Source organism: Artemia franciscana, chromosome 6 (assembly GCF_032884065.1).
Source record: "Artemia franciscana chromosome 6, ASM3288406v1, whole genome shotgun sequence".
Classification (NCBI taxonomy): Eukaryota; Metazoa; Arthropoda; class Branchiopoda; order Anostraca; family Artemiidae; genus Artemia; species Artemia franciscana.
In genome coordinates, this window is record NC_088868.1 from 37,537,439 (window position 1) to 37,557,507 (window position 20,069).

Below are 20,069 nucleotides of genomic sequence, written 5' to 3' on the forward strand. Positions count from 1 at the left end.
GAACATTATCAAACATTCAAGAAACTCAAGGATGTTTTTTTTTTACCAAATTATAGGAGAATTTAAATGATAAACTTTTCGAGATGAATTTTTTTTTCAATTTTCTCACTTCTTTTATTTTACGGACCTGATCTGCTTCGCTTCTGAGCGGTTAAATTGTCCGAGGAATGGGATGCACGTATTTATAAGAATGGTGGTCGAGACAGAAAGACATGCCAAATAGACCAGACAGACCAGACCAGACAAACACACCAGACAGACCAGACAGACCTTCTGTCAGTCTGCTCTACCTGTCTGTCCGGTCTGTTTTTTTTTGGGTTATACTTTTCTATCTGGTTATACTTTTCCCTGATTCACCCTCACATTTTGTACTGCTCGTCGATTTGGCTCTGTAATTTCCTTTCGATAGTTCGTCCATTCTGTGTGATCCAGAATAATGCAATCCGAGTTTTTTGTGGAGCTGGAAACCAGGAGTCTTTTAGGTCTGTGTATCATGCGCAAATTAAAACTTATTTTCCCCCCAAATGTTGTACTATTATTATACTTTTCCCTGATTCACCCTCACATTTTGTACTGCTTGTCAATTTGGCTTGGTACTTTCCCTTCGATAGTTCGTCCATTCTGTGTGATCCAGAATAATGCTCTCCAAGTTTTTTGTGGAGTTGGGAACCAGGAGTCATTTAGGTCTGTGTATAGAGATTTAAATATAATGCCTGCAGCTTGATTACATGATTTTTATACGTTGATTATTATATATAAGTATTACAGTGACAGTGTTCCTGATTGTTTTACAGGAATATTTTGCGAGAAGTCTGATGTTCACCACAACATTACTCGGATACGAGGTAATACTTAGGTTCCTCGATTAGCTTCCAGTACGTCTTTTTTTTTCACTTATTTACAGAGCTTCAAAACTTTGGAATAAACTGAGTATATATATATTAAGGAAATAGGTAGCTTAGGCCAGTTTAAGTCTGATTTACGTGTGGAGTTGCTCCGTAGGTATGCTTTTGAAACAGATTAATTAAAACAAATTTTCCATAGGTTGTTTATTTGTAATATTTATGTATTTTTTGTTTGTTATTTTTGTTGTCTTGGGGTCACGCAAAGTAACGTATTGTTTATGTTTTTTTGTTGTTTATTTCGATATATGGTCTCATTCTTCGTATTCTCTCTTTATTTTCTTTGAATTTAGCACAGCCTCGCAAGCTTCGCTTGCGTTGTGCTATTTATTAAGAAATGTTTATTTTTAATATAATTGTTCTACTACTACTACTGTTGTCTGGTCTGTATATCTATCTTGTCTATCCTTCTGTCTGTCTTTCTGATTGGTCTGGTCTGTCTGTCTGGTATTTCTGTCTTTCTGACAGGTCTTTCTGGTCTGTCCTCCAATCTGGTCCTTCTGTCTGTCTGCTCTGCCTGTCTGTCCGGTGTGTCTAGTTTATATGTTTGTCTATCTATCTGGTCTGTCTGTCTATTTGTCTGCTTTGTCTGTCTGTCTGTTCGTCTCTTCTGTCTGTCTCTCTGTGTTGTCTGTCCGCCAGTCTGATCAATCTTTTTTCTGGTTTATCCGGTTGTCTGGTCTGTCTATCTGTCTGGTCTGTCTGTCGGTATGTTCTGCCAGTCTCTGTGGTTTGTCTTTCTCTCTGGTCTGTCTATCTGTCTGTTTGTCTATCTGCCTGGTGTGTATGTCTGCTCTGTCTGCCTTTCTCTTCTGTCTGTCTGTCTGGTATGTCTAGTCTGTCTGTCTTTCTGGTTTTTTTTTTTGTCTGTCTGGTCTGTCTTTCTGTCTGGTCTGTCCATCAGTCTGGTCAATCTGTCTGTCTGGTCTGTTTTTCTGTCTGTTTATCTGTCTCTCTGGTCGGTCAGTCTGCCTGGTCTTTCTGTCTGTTTAGTCTTTATGTCTGTCTTATCCGTCTGTTTCTTCTGTCTCTCTGTCTGGTCTGTCTTGTCGGTCTGTCTGTCTGGTCTTTCTTTTCTGTCTTTCTTTCTGGTTTGTTTGTTTGTCTCGTCTTTCTGGTCTCTCCGTCAGTCTAGGCAATCTGTCTGTCTGATATGTTGTTTTGTCTGGTCTTTCTTTCCGTTTGTCTGTCTGTCTTGTTTGTCTGTCCGTCTGATCTTTCTGTCTGTCTAGTCCGCATTTCTGTCTTGTTTGTCTGTGTTTCTGGTCTCTTTGTCTGTGTGGTCGGTCTACCTCTCTGTCTTTCTGTCAATCTGGTATTTTTGTCTGTCTGGTCTGTCTGGTCTGTCTGTCTGTCTGGTTTGTCTTTTTGCCTGTCTGTCGTGTCTGTCTGTGTGTCTGGTATGTCTTTGTGTCTGGTTTGTCTGTTTTTCGGTATGTTTGTCTTTCTGGTATTTTGTCTGTCTAGTTTGTATGTCTGTCTGGTAGTATTTCTGTCTGTCTGTCCGGTCTTTTTGTCTGTCTTGTTTGTCAGTCTGGATGTTCTGTCTGTCAGGTGTTTCGGTCTGTCTGGTCCTTAAGTCTGTCTAGTCTGTCTGTTTATCTGGTAGTCTTTCTGTCTGGTCTGTCTGTCTGTCTCGTCTGTCTTTTTTTCTGGTTAGTCTGTCTGTCTGTATTTCTGGTCTGTCAGGTCTGTCTGTCTGTCAGTCTGTCTGGTCTGTTTGTCTGATCTGTCTTGTCTGTCTCTTCTTTCTGTCTTGTCTTTCTGCCCAGTCTTTCTGTCTATCTGGTCAATTTGTCTGTCTAGTCTGTCTGTCTGTATGTCTGGTCTGTTTGTCTGTCAGTCTATCCGTCTGGTCTGTTGGTTTGTCTTTTTTGTCTGTTTGTCTGTCTGGTTGGTTTGTCTGTCTTCCTAGTCCTTCTGTCTGTCTATCAGTCTGGTCTGTTTGTTTGTCTGTCTTTTGGTCTGTCTGTATGAGTTTCTGTATTTCCTTCTGCCTGGTCTGGCTGTCTGCCTGGTCTTTCTGTCTTTCTTTCTATCTGTCTGAAGGTCTGTCTGTCTGGCTGTCTGTCAAGTCTTTCTGTCTGTCTGTCAGGTCTATCTGGTTAGTCTGTGTCTCTGTATTTCTGGTCTGTCAGGTCTGTCTGTCTGTCAGTCTGTCTGTTCTGTCTGTCTGATCTGTCTTGTCTGTCTCTTCTTTCTGTCTTGTCCTTCTGCCTAGTCTTTCTGTCTGGTTAGTCTGTCTGTCTGTATTTCTGGTCTGTCAAGTCTGTCTGTCTGTCAGTCTGTCTGGTCTGTCTGTCTGACCTGTCTTGTCTGTCTCTTCTTTCTGTCTTGTCTTTCTGCCTAGTCTTTCCGTCTGTCTTGTCAGTTTGTCTGTCTAGTCTGTCTGTCTGTATGTCTGGTCTGTTTGTCTGTCGGTCTATCCGTCTGGTCTGTTGGTTTTTCTGGTTTGTCTGTTTGTCGGTCTGGTTGGTTTGTCTGTCTTTCTAGTCTTTCTGTCTGTCTATCAGCCTGATCTGTTTGTTTGTCTGTCCTTTGGTCTGTCTGTATGAGTTTCTGTATTTCCTTCTGCCTGGTCTGGCTGTCTGCCTGGTCTGTCTGTCTTTCTTTCCATCTGTCTGAGGGTCTGTCTGTCTGGCTGTCTGTCAAGTCTGTCTGTCTGTCTGTCAAGTCTATCTGGTCCGTCTGGTCTGTCTTATCTCTCCTGGCTGTCTGTTTTTCTGCCTGCTCTTTTTGTCTGTCTTGTATGTCTGTCTTTCTAGTCTGTCTGTCTGTCTATCTCGTCTGTTTGTCTGTCTGTCTGCCTGTTTGTTTGTCGGTCATTCTAGCCTGTCTGTCTGTCTGTTTGTCTGTCTGTTCTATCCATCTAGTCTGTCTGTCTTTCTGGTTTGTCTGTTTGTCTGTCTGGTTTGTCGGTCTGGTTTTTCTGAATTCTAGTCTTTCTGTCTGTTTGTCAGTCTGGTCTGTTTGATTGTCTGTTTTTGGGTCTGCCTGTCTGAGTTTCTGTCTGGTCTGGATATCTGCCTTGTCTGTCTGTCTGTCTGTCTATCTGTCTGTCTGTCTATCAGTCTCTTTGTCTGGTCTGTTTGTCTGTCTTTCTATATATCTGGTTGGTCTGTCTGTTTGGTTTGTTTGTCTGTCTGGTTTGTCTGTCTGTCTAGTCTGTGTGTCTGTCTTTCAGTCTGGTCTTTCTGCCTGTCTGCTATGTCAGTCTGTCTGTCTCTTTGTTTGTCTGTCTGGTTTGTCTGTTTTTCTAGTCTTTCTTTCTGTCTGTAAGTCTGATCCGTTTGTTTGTCGCTCTTCTGGTCTCTCTGCCTGAGTTTCTGTCTATTCCTCTGTCTGGTCTGGCTGTTTTTCTGGTCTGTCTGTCTGTCTTTCTGTCTGATTTTCTCTGGTCTGTTTGTCTGTCTGGTCTGTCTGGTTTGTTTTTTCTGTCTTGTCAGTCTGTTTTTCTGCCTGGTATTTCTGTCTGTCTTGTCTGTCTGTCTGTCTGTCTGTCTATCTGTTTGTCTGTCTTTCTGGTCTGTCGTCTGTCTTGTCTGTCTGTTTGTCTGTCTGTCTATCCGTCTGGTCTGTCCGTCTGTCTGGTTTGTCTGTTTGTCTGTCTGGCTTGTCTATCTTTCTAGTCTTTCTGTCTGTCTGTCAGTCTAGTCTGTTTGTTTGTCTGTCTTTTGGTTTGTCTGTAAGAGTTTCTGTCTGTCCCTCTGACTCATCTAGCTGTCTGCCTTGTTTGTCTCTCTGTCTGTTTATCTTTCTGTCTGTCTGCCTGTCTTGTCTGTCTGGTTTTTTTGTCCGTCAAGTCTGTCTGTCCGTCTGTCAAGCCTGTCTGTCTGTCTTGTCTCTTTGTCTGTGTGTCTGGTCTGTCTGTTTGTCTGTACTTTTGGTCCGTCTGTCTGTCGAATCTGTCTGTCTCTCCGGTCTGTCTGTCTGTCTGGTAGTCTGTCTGTCTGTCTGTTCTTTTTGTCTGTTTGGCTTCTAAGCATGGACGGTCTGTCTGTTTGGTCTGTCTTTCTGTCTTGTCTTTCTATCTGTCTGTTCTTTTTGTCTGTCTGGTAGTCTTTCTGTCTGGTCTGTCTCTGTCTTGTCTCTCTGTTTTTTTTTGGTCGGTCGGTCTGTGTCTTTTTAGTCTGTTTTTCTTGGTCTGTTTTTCTGTTTGTCTGTCTAGCCTGTCGGGTCTGTCTTATATGTCTGTTTGTCTGCCTGGTCCTTCTGTCAGTCCGGTCTGTCTGTCTTTCTTGTCTGTCTGTCTGTCTGTCTGTCTGTCTGGTCTGTTTGCCTGTCTGTCTGTCTGTTTGTCTGTCTTTTTGATCCGTCTGTCTATTTTGTCTGTCTGTTGGTCTGTCTGTCTATCCGTCCGGTTTTTCTGTCCGTCTAGTTTCTCTGTCTTTCTGGCCTGTCTTTCTGTCTGTCAGTCTGGTCTGTTTGTTTGTCTGTCTTCTGGTCTGTCTGTCTGAATTTCTGTCTGTCCTTCTGTCTGGTCTGGCTGTTTGTCTTGTCTGTCTGTCTCTCTGTCTGGCTCGTCTGGTCTGTTTGTCTGTCTAGTCTGTCTTTCTGGTCTCTACATCTGGCCTTTCTTTCTCTCTGGTCTGTTTGTCTTTCTAGTCTGTCCGTCTGTCTGGGTTTGTCTGTCTTGTGTGTTTGTCTGTCTGGTCTGTTTGTCTGTCTGTCAGTCTGTTTGTCTGGTCTGTTTGTTTGTTTGTCTGTCTGGTTTCTCTGTCTGTTTAGTCTATCTGTCTGTCTTTCAGTTTTGTCTGCTTGTTTGTCTGTCTTTCTTGTCTGTTTGCCGGAGTTTCTGTCTGTCTTTCTTTCTGGTCTGGTTTGGCTGTCTGTCTGGTCTCTTTGACTGTCTGGTTTGTTTGGTCTATCTTTCTGTCTGTCTCTTTGTTTGTTTGGTCTGTCTGGTCTGTGTGTCTGTGGGTCTTTTTGTCTGTCTATCTGATTTTTTTTTGGTGTGTCAAGTCTGTCTTTCTCTCTGCCTAGCTTGTGTGTCTCTCTGGTCTGTATGTCTTTACTGTCTGTTTGTCTGTCCTTTCTGTCTGGTCGGTCTGTCTTTCAGGTCTGTCTTTCTGTCTGGTCTGTCTGGTCTATCTGTCTTTCTGTCTGTCTTGTCTGTCTGTCTGTATAGTCTGTCTGTCTGTCTGGTCTCTCTGTCTGTCTGTTCTGTCTGTTTATCCTGTCTGTCTGTCTGTCAGGTCCGTCTGTCTGTCTGGTCTGTCTGCTCCCTCTGCCAGTCTGTGTCTGCTCTGTCTTGTAAGTCTGCCTGCTCTGTCTGTCAGTCTGTCTGTCTTTCTGTCAGTCTTGTCCGTCTGTCTGTCCAGTCTGTCTGTCTGCCTTGTCTGTCTGTCTGTCTTAACTGTCTGTCTATCTGTCTGTCTGGTTTTCTGTCTATCTCGTCTTATCTATCTTCCCTCCGTTGGTGTGGTAAATCTTGCTGTCTGGTCTGTCTGGTCTATCTGTCTGTCTAGTCTGTTTGTCTGTCTGATCTCTCTGTCTGTCTGTTCTGTCTGTCCTGTCTGTCTGTAAGTCAGGTCCGTCTGTCTGTCTGGTCTATCTGCTCTGTCTGCCTGTCTTTCTGTCTGCTCTGTCATGTAAGTCTTCCTGCTCTGTCTGTCAGTCTGTCTGTCTTTCTGTCAGTTTTGTCCGTCTGTCTGTCCAGTTTGGCTGTCTGTCTTGCCTGTCTGTCTTAACTCTCTCTCTATCTGTCTGTCTGGTTTTCTGTCTATCTCGTCTTATCTATCGTCCCTCCGTTGGTGTGGTAAATCTGTCTGTCTGGTCTGTCTGTCTGTCTTGTCTGTCTGTCTGTCTTGTCTTGTCTGTCTTTCTGTCTGTCTGGTCTGTCTGTCTGTCTGTCTTGTCTGTCTGTGTGTCTGGTCTGTCTAGTCTGGCTAGTCTTTATGGTTTGTCTGGTCTGTCTGCCTGTCTGTCCTGTCCGTCTGTATGTCTTTCTTGTCTGTCTGTATGTCTGTCTGTCTGTTCTTTATGGCTTCTCTGTCTGTCTGTCTAGTTTGTCTCTCTGTCTGGTTTGTCTTACTGTCTCTCTGTTTTTCTGTCTGGTCAGTCTGTCTATCCGGTCTTTCTGACTGTTTTGTCTCTCTATGTGTCTTGTCTGTATGTGTTCTCTGTCACTTTGTCTGATGTGTCTTGCTGTCTTGTCTGTCTGTCTCTTTGGTCTGTATCCCTGTCTGTCTGGTCTGTCAAGTCTGTCTTTCTGGTCTGTTTGTCTGTCCTTCTGTCAGTTTGTCTGTTTGTCTGCCTGTCTATCTGTCTGGTCTGTCTTTCCGTCTGATTTTTTTGTCTGTCTGGTTTGTTTGTCTGTCTTGTCGGTCTTCCTTTCAGTCATGATGGTTTGATTGTCATGTCTGTCTTGTCAGTTTGTCTGTCTATCTGTCTGTATTTCTCTCTGTTTGGTCGGTCTTGTCTGTTTCGTCTGTTTTTCTGTCCAGCCTAGCTGTCTCCCTGGTCTGTCTATCCGTCTTGATGTCTGGTCTGTCTGGTCTATCTGTATGTTTGTCGGGTGTGTTTTTCATTCTTGTCTATCGGTCTATCTCGTCTGTCTGTCTGTCTGTATTTCTGGTCTGTATGTCTGTCTAGCCTGTCTTTCTGTCTGGCCTGTCTTTCTGTCTGGTCTATCTGGTCTATCTGGTCTGTTTCTCTTTATTGGTGGTCTATCTGTCTGAGTTGTCTGTTTGTCTTTTAGGTCTATTAGTCTGTCTGGTCCGTCTGTATGTTTGGTCGGTCTTTCTCTCTTGTCTGTCTGTGGTTATGTCTATTTGTCAGTCTGTTTGTCTGTCTGGTGTAACATGTCTGTCTTTCTGTCTGTCTTGTCTGTCTGTCTGTCTGTCTGGTTTCTACATCTGGCCTTGCTTTTTCTCTGGTCTGTTTGTCTTTCCTGTCTGTCCGTCTGTCTGTCTTGTCTGTTTGTCTCTCTGGTCTGTTTGTCTGTTTGTTTGTCTGTCTTTCTATCAGTCTTGTTCGTCTGTCTGTTTGGTTTGTTTGTCTGTCAGTTTGTCTGTCTGTCTAGTCTATCTGTCTGTCTTTCAGTCTGGTCTGTTTATTTGTCTCTCTTTCTGGTCTGTCTGTCTGAGTTTCTGTCTGTCTTTCTGTCCGGTCTGGTCTGACTGTCTATCTGGTCTGTTTGTCTGTCTATCTGTCTGTATGACTGTCTGTCGGGTCTGTCTTGATCTTTGCTATGTCTGTGTGTCTGTCTGTCTCAATGTCTGGTCTGTCTGTGTTTCTGCTATGTCAGTCTGTCTGTCTGTTTTTTTGTCTGTCTGGTTTGTCTGTATTTCTACGCTTTCTTTCTGTCTGTCAGTCCGTCTGTCTGTCTGAACTTTCTAACTTTCTTGTCTATCTGTCTGTCTGGACTCTTTATCTGGTCTGTCTGTTCTATCTAATTTCTCTGTTTGTCTAGTCCTTCCGTCTGTATGGTTTGTCGTCTGTCTAGTCTTTTCATCTGTCTGGCCTGTCTGTATGTCTGTCTGTGTTTCTGTGTGTCTGCCTGGTCAGTCCGGTTTTTCTGGTCTGCCTATCTGTCTGTCTTTGGTTCATTCTGTCTGTCTTTCTAGTCTATCTGGTTTGTCTGTCTATCTGACTGGTCTATTTCTCTGTTTGCCTTTTCTGTCTGTTTGTCTAGTCTGTCTGTCTGTCTGTCTGTCTTGTCTGTTTGTCTGTCTGGTCTGTTTTGCCTATCTATCGGTCTGTCTCTGTGTCTATGTATTCGTTTGGCCTGTCTTGTTTGTGTGTCTGTGGGTCTTTCTGTCTGTCTATCTGGTCTTTTTGGTGTGTCAAGTCTGTCTTTCTCTCTGCCTGGCTTGTCTGTCTCTCTGGTCTGTTTGTCTGTACTGTCTGTCTATCTGTCTTATCTGTCTGTTTGGACTATGTTTCTGGTCTTTCTTGTCCATCTGTCTATCCAGTTAGTCTGTCTGTCTTGTCAGTCTGTCTGTCTTGTCTGTCTGTATATCTGTCTTGTCTGTCTGTCTCTCTTGTCTGTATCTCTGTCTGTCTGGTCTTTTTGTCTGGTCTGTCTGGTCTGTCTGTCTGTCTCTTTGTCTGTTTGTCTGCCTGTTTATCCGTCTGGTCTTTCTTTCCGTCTGTTTTTTTGTCTGTCTGGCTTTTTGTCAGTCTTGTTGGTCTGTCTGTCTGTCAGTCTGGATGGTTTGATTGTCTGTCGTTTTAGTCTGTCTGTCTGATTTTCTGTCTGTCCATCTGTCTGGCCTGATGTCTGTCTGGTCGGTTTGTCGGTCTAACTGTCTGTCTGTCTCTCTGTCTGGTCGATCTTGTCTGTTTCGTCTGTTTTTCTGTCTGGTCGGTCTGTCCCTCTGGTCTGTCTGTCTGTTTGGATATCTGGTCTGTCTGGTCCGTCTGTCTGTCTGTCTGGTGTGTTTTTCATCCTTGTCTATCGGTCTATCTCGTCTGTATGTCTTTTTGTCTGGTCTGTATGTCTGCCTTGCCTGTCTTTCTGTCTGGCCTGTCTTTCTGTCTGGTCTATCTGATCTGTCTCTCTTTATAGGTGGTCTATCTGTCTGAGTTGTCTATTTGTCTGTCAAGGGTTTTTGTCAGTCTGGTCCATCTGCATGTTTGGTCGGTCTCTCCCTCTTGTCTGTCTGGCGTTCTGTCTGTTTGTCTGTCTGTTTGTCTGTCTGGTCTATCTTGTCTGTCTGTCTGTCTGTCTCGTCCGTCTTTCTGTCTGCTATGTCTGTCTGTCTGTCTAGTGTGTCTGTCTGTCTTTCTGGTCTCTCAGTCTGTCTGTTATGTCTGTCTATACGTCTGTCTGCCTTGTTTGTCTGGTCTGTTTGTCCGTCTAGTCTGTTTGAGTGACTGATCTGTCTGTATATCTGTCTGTCTGGTATGTCTTTCTTTCTTTCTGTATTGTTTTTCTGTTTGTCTGTCTTGTCAATCTGTCTATATGTCAGGGCTGTCTGTCTGTCTAGGTTGTCTGTGTGTCTGGTTTTTATTTCTGTCTAGTCTATCTTTCTTTCAGGGTTGTCTATCGGTCGTGTCTGTCTGTATATCTGTCTGGTCTTCCTGGAAACCAAACAAGACAGACAGACAGACCAGACAGACAAACCAGACAGACAAACCAGACAGACAGACAAGACAGACAGACGGTTGAGATAGACCAGATAAGATAAAATAGGTAAGATGGACCAGACAGACAGACACAGACAAACCAGACTGACAAGACAGACTAGACAGAGAGAAAGAAAGACAAGACAGACAAGACAAACAGAGAGACCAGACAGGCAGACGGATCAGACATACAGACAGACAAGACAGACAGAGATACTAGACAGACACACAGAAAGAAAGACTAAAAGACCTAACAGATAGACAGGCAGACAGATAAACAGACCAGACAATGGAAAGACTGACAGAAAAAGAGACCAGACTGCAAGACAGACAGATGAGACAGAAAGACAAGACAATCAGACAGACTAGACAGAAAAATAGACCAGACAGACAGAGAAACAGAAAAGACAGACAAGAAAGACTAGACAGACAGACAGACTAGACGGACAGACATACCAAAGAGACAGCAAGACCAGACAGATATACACACAGACAGAATATACAGACAGACAGACAGACAAAACAGACAAGACAAACTAGAAAGACAAACAGACTAGACGGACAGAGAGACAAGAGAGACAGATAAACAGACAGACAGACCAGACAGACAGACAATTAGACATACCAGATAGATAAAGAGACAAGATAGACAGACAGAAAGACCAGAAAGACCGGACAGACAGACAGACAGACAGGATAGACAGACAGACAGACAAGAAAGATTAGACAGACAGTCTTGACCAGACAGAAAAACAGACCAGGCAGACAGACCAGACGGGCAGACAGACCAGAGAGAAAGACAAACCAGAAAAAGAGACCAGAAAGAGAGACAGACAAGACAGAAATACAGATTAAATAGACAGAAAGATAACACGGACAGACAGGCAAGGCAGACAAACAGACCAGACAGATAGACGAAAAGACAAGATAGACAGAGAGAGACGCAGACAAACCAGACAGACAGACAGACAGACAGACCTACGGATAAACACACCAGAGAGGCCAGATAGACCAAACGGACCTGAAAAACAGACATATCAGAGAGACAGACAGACCAGACTGAAAGAAAGACCAATCGAAAATACAGACTAAACACACAAACCAGACAGATACACCAGACAGACAGACAGAGAGACTTCACAGACAGACAAACTAGACAGACAGACTTGACATACAGACAAACAACCGAAGAGACAAAAAGACAGACAGACAAAAAGGCAGACAGACAGACAGGCAGACAGTCAGACATACAGGAAGACAGACAGACAGAAAAAACTGACAGATAGATCAAACAGAAAGACAGTCGAACCAGACAGGCAGACAAGACAGACAGATACACCAGCGAGCCAAACAGGCCAGACAGAGCAGACAGACAGATAGACCAGACGGAAAGACTGACCAGCCAGACAGACAAACGAGACAGACAAGCAAGAAAGACAGATAGACTAGACAGACAGACAAATAGACTGACAGACAGACAAAGCTGACTGACCAGACAGACAAGACAGACGGACGGACGGACAGGCCAGACAGTCAAACAGAACAAAAAGACAGACAGACATACACACAAACCAGAAAGACAGAGGGACTAGACAGACAGCATGAGAGACTCAGAGAGCAGACAGACCAGACCAACAGACGGGCTTGAAAGAAAGACAGACTTGACAGACCAGAGAGACAAAGAGACAAGACAGACAAACAGACCAGAAGGACAGACAGACAAATAGACCAAAATAAGACCAGATAAGAGAGACGGACAGACAGACAGACAGACAAGCAGAGCAGAAAACCTGACAGAACAGAAAGAAAGACAGACTAGAGAGACAGACAGACAAGACGGACATGCAAGATAGACAGACAGACAAGACAGATATACAGACCAAACAGACAGACAGAATAGACTGACAGACGGACAGACAGACAGACGGAACCGGACAGACTAGACAGACATGACAAACTGACAGATCAGACAGACAGACAGACTGGAAAGAAAGACAGACCAGACACAGAGACAGACAAGACAGACAGACCATACAGAAAGGCCAGACAGACAGACAGACAGGAGAGACAAACAGGCCGACAGACCAGACCGACAGACTCACAGACAGATAGAAAGACAGACGGACCAGACAGACAGAGAGATTCGACATACAGAGAAACGAGACAGAAGAGATAGACGAGACAGACAGACTGACCGACGGACAGACAGACGAGTAGACAGACAAAGAGACAGACGAAGAGACCAGACAGATCAGACAGACAGACAGACAAGACAGACAGACAAACCAGACAGACATACATGACAGACAGACAGACAAGACAGATATACAGACAAAACAGACAGACAGAATAGACTGACAGACGGACGGACAAACAGACGGAACCGGACAGACCAGACAGACATGACAAACAGACATATCAGACAGACACACAAACCGACTAGAAAGACCGACCGGACAGACCTACAGACCAAACAGACAAACAAACAAGAAAAACAGACAGACCAAACAGACAGACAAGACAGACAGACAGGACAGATAGACAACCAGACCAGAAGGACAGACAGACCAGACAGACCGGACAAAGACAGACCAAACAACGACACGACAGACCAAAAATACCAGACAGTTAGACAGACAGACAGACAGACAGCCCAGACAGACTAGAAAGACACACAGACGACATATTGAGAGCTCTTTCTTGATTCAGTGGGTGGTGGTGCACGGCTGTTCTTAGTTGGTGGAGCGATTTGTCTGATTAATTCCGATAACGAACGAGACTCTAGCCTTCTAAATAGACGATGGATCCTAGAGGTGGATCGCTCTCCTTAGAGGGACAAGTGGTGTCTAGCCATATGAGAGTGAGCAATAATAGGTCTGTGATGCCCCTAGATTTCCTGGGCCACACGCGCACTACACTGGAAGAATCAGCGCGTTCTCTCTGTCAGAGAGATCTGGGTAGCCTCTGAACTTCTTCCGTGGTTGGGATTGGGGGCTGCAAGGATCTCCATGAACCAGGAATCCCTAGTAGGCGCAAGTCATTAGCTTGTGTCGATTACGTCCCTGTCGAAAGCCGTCCTGGCCCAGTGGGTTGGTGCGCTGGATGCGGGATCCCTTGTCTGAGAAGACCCGGGTTCGAATCCCAGTGTACACAATTCTTCAGTTTGGGACGGGGTCAGTGGCGAGACTCTGTAAGCTTAGCCAGAGTCGACCCAGCTCTAAATGGGTACCTGGAGAAATCTGGGGAAGGTAAACAGGAAGAGTGTGCGACAGCACAGGATGGCTGGCCCCCAACCCTCCATTACACTTCCTGGCTGAAGGGCCAAGAAACCGAGCTCAACACCACCGGTTTGGACTGTAAAGTCTAATGGCGTATCCTTTACCTTTTTTACCTTTGTACTCACTGCCTGTCGCTACTACCGATTGAATGATTTAGTGGGAACTTCGGACGACTCGCCAGGGCAGCCTCCGAGCCACTCGTGGTGTGGTTGAAAAATGTTCACACTTGATCCCTTAGAGGAAGTTTAAAGTCGTAACAAGGTTTCCATAGGTAAACTGCGGAAGGATCATTAGCGTTTGATAACAAAGAAAGAGATTCATGACCATTTGTGTTCAGTAGTTTTCCCAAATCATTGTTATTGACACAAATCTCCCTGTTTGATGTTTGAGGTGCACAATTGGGTTTCCTATTGTGAGGGGTTGACAACCTCGTGCAGCATTATTCATGGGGGCGGTTCGTTGAACAAATGAGTTCTCAATGGAGTCTTGAGGAATGGTGGGCTTTGAGGCAGTCAATTGTGGTAAATTGCCTAAGAGGTTTGGTTTGTTTCCCAATGGAGACACGGTGAGACCATTGACTGACAGTGAGGACTTGAACTAGCTCTGTAATGGCGGCTATCAGATGAGTTAGAGCATGCAAAGCTTGTGAAGGTAGCTAGTCAATGGAGTCATTTTGACGTCCCTGTTAAGACGAACCCAACAATGAGGTGAGTGTTTCTGCCTATGTTTACGGGGGATCACGAGATGATGACTGGGTATTTTCTCGAGTTCTTGGTATCTGTGGCCATCATTCTAGGATGGCAGTGGTATTTTGGCAGCAAAACTAGATATTGATATTGCTCTACAGGTGGGTGCCCTCATGAGGAAACGAGAGCATGCAAAGCTTGCGACAAATCTTGAGTTGTGTATGGGGGCCAAAGTCATGCCATCTGATCTTTTGATGATCAGATCTGATCTTCTGATCTGATCTTTTTGTCTGTCTAGTCTGTCTCTCTGTCTTGGTTGTCTTCTCTTTCTGTTTGTCTGTCTGGTCTTTCTGGATAATCTAATCTGTCTGTCTGTCTGATCTGTCTGGTCTGTCCGGTCTTTTTGTCTTGTCTGTCTGTATGTCCGTTCTACCTGTCTATCTTTCTTTCTAACTGTCTGTTTGTCTCTCTGTCTGTCTGTTCTTGGTGTGTGTCTAGTCTGTTTGTCTGGCTGTATGTTTGGTCTGTCTGTGTATCTGGTCTGTCTGTCTGGTCTGTCTTTCTATTCTGTCCGTCTCTTTGGTCTGTCTGGTCTGCCTGTTTGTCTTGTCTGTCTGTCTGTTTCTTTGATCTTTCTGTCTGTCTTATCTGTCTTGTCTTTCTGTCTTTTTGTCTGGTGTGATGGGTCTGTGTGTCTCTCTGATCTATCTGATATGTCTGTCTGTCTGATCTGTCCGGGCTCTCTCTTCTTTATATCTTGTCTGTCTATCTGTCCGCTCTGCCTGTCTGTTTAGTCTGTCTTTCTGTATGTCAGTCTGGTCTGTCTACCTGTCCTGACTGTCTGTCTGATCTATTTGGTCTCTATGTTTGTCTATCTGTCTATATAGTCTGTCTGTCTGTCATATGTGTCAGTCTGTCTAGTCAGTCTGTCTGTATTGTCTGCCTGTCTGTTTTGTCTGTCTGGTCTGTCTTGTCTGTCTGGAATATCTTTCTGTCTTGTCTGTCCTTTTGTCTGTCTGTGTAACATATAGACCAGCCCCCCCTCTATAAAATTCAGGGCCAAATCTCTCATTCATACCCCCTTAGAAATTCTCAAATACAGGACCAAGTCTCTCATCCATACTCTTTTAGAAACTCTTAAGTTCAGGACTAAATTTCTCAGTCATACCCCTTTAGTAAATTTCAAATCAGAAAAAAGATTTAAAGTAAAGTCTTATAGAATCTGGAATTTAGCAGTTATTCAATATTTTGTGGACTACGTGCCTTTAGACACAAGCTAAATGTTCCTTTTTGGAACCAACCAACAGGTTTATTTGAACCTTGCTTTTTTTAACTCAAAACCAGAAGGGAAATCCTTGTTACGAAAATAACTTCTGGGTGCGGAGACTAGTCAAAGTATCATGATTGGAGAATACCAGCAGTATGGCAACATTAGCGGTAGAGGTCAACCGCCCAGGTCACCAAGCCTGTCCGAAAAAGTTCTTGTTTAGAAATCGCGTTAGACTTATATCAGCTCAACGCAGGTAGTTGGTAGTCAGTTTCAGGAGAGTTTTATAATAGTCAAGTTCTAGTGTTCATGTGCACCCTTTCATTCTATAGATTATTGGAGCTGTTTTATCCAAAGTTGTATGTTGTAAGTAATTAAATCTTATTGTCCTTAATCATCTTTTGTCTATGTACAAGGGCATCAGGTACAGTTCCTCTAGTCTTAACGTACGGTCCCAAGGGAATCTATATTATTTCATGAGACCTCGAACATCACTGAGATGATTCTGTCTCCCAGGTTACTGGGGATTATCTACAAAGCCTTTTTATTCTGTTAGTAATTTAGCACCCATATCTCACCTCCCCTTTAAGCTACCAAGACTTAGAAAAGTCCCTAGCACATCACGGCAAAAATCCCCCCTTAAGCTAAAGTTCCCACCAAACTCGTTTATTTCACCAACCCCCCCCCCCCCCCCGTAACATATGGCGCGGTCAGAAAAAGAAGACAATAAGAGGAACTGAAAATACCTGTACAATGAATGCCTACTAACATGGACAAGTATGATTATTTACATATTAATTTTTGATTTTTAAGTGCAGTGCAATTTTATTCTATTTTTGCATTTTTTTTTATATATACATAGGTATACCCCATCTAAAAGTAATCAAAACGTTTAAAAGTTAAAATAAAACAGTAATAAAATTAAAAACTATGAGATTATTATATACCGCACACTTAAAAAAAGGCTACAATAAATATGGCCCAGGAACAAGATGAAATATTAAAAGCGCAACAAATTATTGCAATTTCGGTAGAAATTGCAACATCATTACCAGAATATGAAGGAGATACGGATGTTGACCAATTCAACGTATATTTGGGACAATTCGTAGAAATGACAAAAATTGACTTAAAAGTTTTAAAAAACATGCTACTTTTACGACTAAAAGGACAGGCACTAACGTTTTAAAAACAAATTGAAATTACGATAGGCACAGAAGCAACCTCAACAATTAACTCAATAGAATTATTGCAACAGGCCTTCCAGAAAAGATTCAATGACACAAGCTCATTGAATAAACTGAAACATTGCCTAGTTACACTCGAACAGACCCAAAACTTTCGTGAGTACTTGCATAAAATTAGAATCGCAACAGAAGCGTGACACGGTACAGGAGAAGGGGAATTATATGAAAAAATAATACTTAACGCATTTAAACAGGGGCTCAACCCAAAATTATATCGCCTACTAATAGCTAAAAATATTGATAACCTAGAACTAGCAGTTCAGGAAATAGAAAGAGCTGTAGAAATTGATTCGATTGTCCTACAGCATCAAAAACTGTCAATAAATGCTGTAGAAAGTAGAACCCCTGTAAAGTCAAGATATTCCTCTCCGCGATTTTTCTCCAGAGAATCATCGCCAAAACCCATTCGAAATGAAATTCGAACCACCACACCTCCAAGACAAGTACGTTTTGGCCCCAATAATCAATTGAGGGCACAAACTAATAATGAACCACTAAGGTGCTACACCTGTAACCGGCTAGGACATATTGCAAGAAATTGTTTTGCAAACAATAATTATCGCCCTAATTTTAGGGGAACGAGTAACTGTTTGTCCAGGGGGACAAACTATAGTGGGTACGCCCCTAGAGGCGATCGAGGGGAAACCTTTGTAACAAGAGGTAATTACCCCACCCAAAATCAAAATTTTCAACGCAACACGTAACAGTATCGCGGAGGGAATCGTGGAAGGACAAATCAACCTAGTAATAGTTGGAATAGAAATTATAGAGGTAATTATATCAGCAGACGGCAGCCATATAACAGCTCCACCTCAAAGAATAATCAAGGAAATCAAAATAGAACAAATGAAAGTTCTACATCTGACATCTGGGAACCCCAGGGAAACGAAACAAGCCTCCAAAATTCGTAGGACCAAAATTTGGTGGCAAAATAATTTATAGGTCCCCACCAGTGATAATACCATTTTTGAGTGCAAATAATAATAATATGTTACCGATATTTGAAAATTATAGATTCAGGGAAACAGTAAATGTGATAAATACATCCGTATTTAACAAATTACCCAATTATATTAAACGACGAATGAGCAACATCAGTCCCAATTTATCAAGCATAACCGGACATGATCTGGACGCAAAGGGAACTGTGTGCCTAGCCTTACGCAAAGATAACAGAAATTTCTATACTTGATTTATAATTTGTAAGAATTTCCCATAACAAGCCATCATAGGCGCTAATTTTTAGAAAGCCAATAAAATATTATTAGACGTAGCAAATTAAAAGTTTCTCTATCCGACGGAAACCAAATCGATAATAAATAACATACAAGCAAACAAGGTAAGGGAGAACATAGGCAACATGAAAGAGTATAGGAATAAACAAATTCAAAAAATTTCTTATTTATGGAAAAAACTAGAAAATATAGAAACTCCCGGGATAAAACCAGTGGAGAATATTCTAAATTCAATGGAAGAAAATAATAACGAAAAATATTATGGATTTGCGGTACGAAAAACTAAGATTCCTCCTAAATCAATGCAGAGAGAGCAAATATCACAAATGTTGGAACCAATAAATGATAAAAATGAAATTTTGGTAGCCTCGCCGTCGGAGGATATCCCAAAATATTTAACCTGTGAAGAACAAATTATAAATTACGAAAAGGGTGAAGGTTACATTTGGGTAACGAAAACCCACGAAAATGACCTGATTACCCTAAGCAAAGGAACATGCTCAGTAAAGATACAAATAGTATCGGAATCCGATACTAATAATTGGAAAAATTCGGAAAAAACTTAGTGAATAATATAAACATTAAGGTTGACAAGGAATACCCTCTGACAAGGATTCAGGTTCTTGAAAAATTCGAACTAAATCACATAACGGACATTCCATTGAAACAAAAATTATGAGACTTATTATGGCAATATTAAGATGTTTTCTCGACATCTGAAGATGACATAGGACTTATCCCATTTTATGAACACGCAATACAAACTACGGGGCTGCCAGTGGCAAAACAACCATACCGTATTCCTTATAAACATAAAGAATGGCTAATAAATAAAATACAACAACTCGAAAAAAACAAAATCGTAAGGCCGAGCGTAAGTCCATATTCTGTCCCCGTTATACTTGTGCTGAAATAGAATAATGACCTTAGACTTGTAGTAGATTATAGAGCCCTAAATAAGCAGGTAGTTAGTGATAAATCTCCCCTACCTAGAATAGACGAAATTCTAGATTCCATATCAAATAAATATAAAATATTTACTTCCCTAGATTTGGCACAAGGCTATCATCAAGTAAAAATAGCAGAGGGGGATGTTTTATAAAACAGCATTTTCAACAACAGAGTGTGGCTCTTATGAATACTTAAGAGTACCGTTTGGACTAAAAACTAGTTCAAGTGCATTGTGTAGACCCCTACTTCATTTATTAAGAGGTCTAAATAACATAATTCATTTTGTTGACGACGTCATAGCTATCGACAAAGATACGGAAGACCATTTTGTAACCCTAACAAAAGTATTTGAAAAATTCAGAGAAGGTAATTTAAAATGTAGACCAGAAAAAGTAAATCTGTTTCAAACCAAACTAAAATTTTTAGGAGTAGTTGTGACACAAGGACAAATTTCCCCAGACCCTGAAAAAATAAATCTGTTAAAAATATAAGCCCCCCCAAACCATTAAACAACTACGAGGAATCTTAGGTTTAATGAGTTATTTTAGAAATTTTATAAGAAATCACGCACAAGTAGCGAAACCTCTAAAGGACCTCACGAGAGGCAACTCACAAAAAATTGCTTGGTATAAAATAGCTCAGGATTCTTTAAATCATTTAAAAAAGGCTTTAACTTCAGAACCTATTTTATCACTACCCGATTTTCAAACAGGACAATTCGTTGTTACAACGGATGCCTCAACCAAGAGAATTGAGGCAATCCTCTCTCAAATAATAAATGGGGAGGAAAGAGTTATAGCGTACGCTTTTCGTACCCTGACATCCGGAGAGTGTAATTATTCTGCTACACAGCTTGAATTATTATCGATTATCCACCATTTGGACAAGTTCAGACACTATTTGGTAGGCAGAAAATTTAAACTGCGTTCGGACCACAAAAGCCTGCAATACTTGTAAACTTTCAAAAAGCCGTCGGGAATTCTCGCGAGATGGATTTTAAAAATCCAAGACTTGGATTATGAATTTAAACATCTTAAGGGAAAACAAAATGCCCCATGCGACTATCTTAGTAGATTTCCGGATAATACTTCCTTAGAAGATGAAAATGAAGAAGTTAACGCGATAAAAGAAAAAATTGCTCCAAATAATAAAAGTTTAAAAATGAAAACCAATTATTCGGTTGAGGAAGAACACAAAGACAGCCCACTATCCCTAAATAATATGAAAATATATCAAAAGAAAGAAGATACCAGTGCTGCTCTAATAGAGTATATCTTATAAGATAAAGAACTACCTGATGAAATGAAATCTTTCAAAAAAGAAATTGATAATTATTATTACGATTTGGATGAAAAAATATTATGTAGAATAATGACCGATAACAATAACAGAAATCAAACTTCCATTATACCAGTTTTACCCCAAATTTTG